The following is a 1,244-nucleotide window of genomic DNA, read 5'->3' as shown; positions in this document are numbered from 1 at the left end:
CCCTCTCCTCCTCCGCCCGCTCGGCCTCCGGTTCCCGCCTCGGCCCGAGACGTGGCGCGCGTTCCGCCTGCAGGTGGCGCTGCAGAGGCTCCCTGGGCGCACTGCTGGGGTCGGGGTGGAGAGCTCGGGCCCCCGCCGGGAGCCCGGGGGTGCGGGGCGAGGGGAAAGCTGCAGGGGCCGCCACGACCCCACTGTCCCTCGGGCCCGGCGCTCCCACCCGAGCGGCAGTAGAGTCCGGAGAGCCGACCAGCAGCGCTAGCGTCCAGGCGTGGGGCTGCCTGGTGCGCGCTTCTTCAGGGTCCCTCGGGCCACCTCCTGGGCCCTGCAGAGCTTGGGGAGACTCGCCTCCAGCCAAGAGACCGCGGTTTAGGGGCAGCGTTTGCTCTCCAGGGACGGCGCTCTTGACCCGCGGGCAGTAGAATGGAAACTCTGAGTCGCGTCTCAGGCGTTAGGAGTGGGTTTCCCTGAACAGCCATCCTCCAGCCTGGCTCCCATGAGACCAAGGATGCGTCTTCTGCAGAAGGACAGGCTGTGGCCGGGGCTGGGGAGCAGTCTGAGACCAGGGCTCGTGCTGGAGGAGGGACACGGGCTCGGCCTTGGGCTGGATGGAGAGCGACGGTTAGGGATTCCGTGCTTGTCAATCCGGAATTCAGCAGCTATGTAAGAAAAACGGCCAAGAGGCCCATCTGGAGCTCAGACTTGCAGCCTCGGCCTCGGTTGATCGAGCTTTGTGCCCTACCTCTGTGCAGGCCCTGAGCTCTAGAAGTCATGATGCCGCTGACCTTCCCGTGTTGGTTCATGGTTATGTGGTGGCTGGTTAGCTAACGTATTGAGAGTATCAGGGCACAAAAATAACCTGTGGCCAGACACCTTTAAGCTGAAAAAAAAAAGCTGTTGGGGGGCGCAAGCCTCACCCTTTCCAGAGGCTCCAGTGGCTGACTTTTCCCATGATACAACTTTACATATAAATGCCTGGGTAGAATATGTCTCCCTTATCCGTACAAAGATGTACACCCTGTGCCCTGAGCTAGGGTTCTGGGTGCATCTTGTCCTCTATCAGTACAGCTCCCCTGCTTTCAGGATGTCCAAAACCATCTGAGAAAGTTATCTAAGGATTTTCCATGAAGAAAAGGAAAGGGAGAAAAAAAAGAAAAAACCCCAAAGGATCCTAAACGTTCCCAGGTTTCACTGTGTGCCAGGAGAAATACCGTCTGTCTCCCGCCCAGACCTCAGAGCCCGGGCCT

Source organism: Bos indicus, chromosome X (genome assembly GCF_029378745.1).
Source record: "Bos indicus isolate NIAB-ARS_2022 breed Sahiwal x Tharparkar chromosome X, NIAB-ARS_B.indTharparkar_mat_pri_1.0, whole genome shotgun sequence".
In the NCBI taxonomy this organism is placed as follows: domain Eukaryota; kingdom Metazoa; phylum Chordata; class Mammalia; order Artiodactyla; family Bovidae; genus Bos; species Bos indicus.
This window is presented reverse-complemented; position numbering follows the sequence as displayed.